This window comes from Nannospalax galili, unplaced genomic scaffold (assembly GCF_000622305.1).
Source record: "Nannospalax galili isolate Female #2095 unplaced genomic scaffold, S.galili_v1.0 scaffold4061, whole genome shotgun sequence".
NCBI classification, from domain to species: Eukaryota; Metazoa; Chordata; class Mammalia; order Rodentia; family Spalacidae; genus Nannospalax; species Nannospalax galili.
In genome coordinates, this window is record NW_008343961.1 from 74,656 (window position 1) to 75,195 (window position 540).

Here is a 540-nt window from a genome sequence, read left to right on the forward strand (position 1 = left end):
TCAAGTGCTTCTTTTACAAGGATAAGAATGATCATCTAAAGTTGATGTGTCCTCTGTCGCTATTTATTTTTCTACAGTTTACAGTAAGACAATTGTCCCAAAGTTATCAGATGTTTCTACTTAAAGAATGGGAGTAGGGGCTGGAGAGGTGGCTCGGCAGTTAAGATCACTTGCAGTTTTTGCAGAGGACCCATGAGTCCTAGCACCCACATGGCAGATAACAACCGTCCATAACTCCAGTTCCAGGGGATCAGATGTCCTCTCCTGACCTCTGTGGACTTTGCATGATACAGGTGCACTCACATACATGCAGGCAATACAAGCAAACACATAAAAATAAAAATAATAAAGTATTAAAAGAATGACACATACATGCAGGCAATACACTAATGCACATAAAAAATAAAAATAGGGCTGGAGAGTTGACTTAGTGTTTAAGAGCATTGGCTGCTCTTGAAGAGGACAGGAGTTTGGTTCCCAACACCCATATGGTGGCTAGAAACCATCCATAACTCCAGTTCCAGGGGGTCTGCCGCCCTC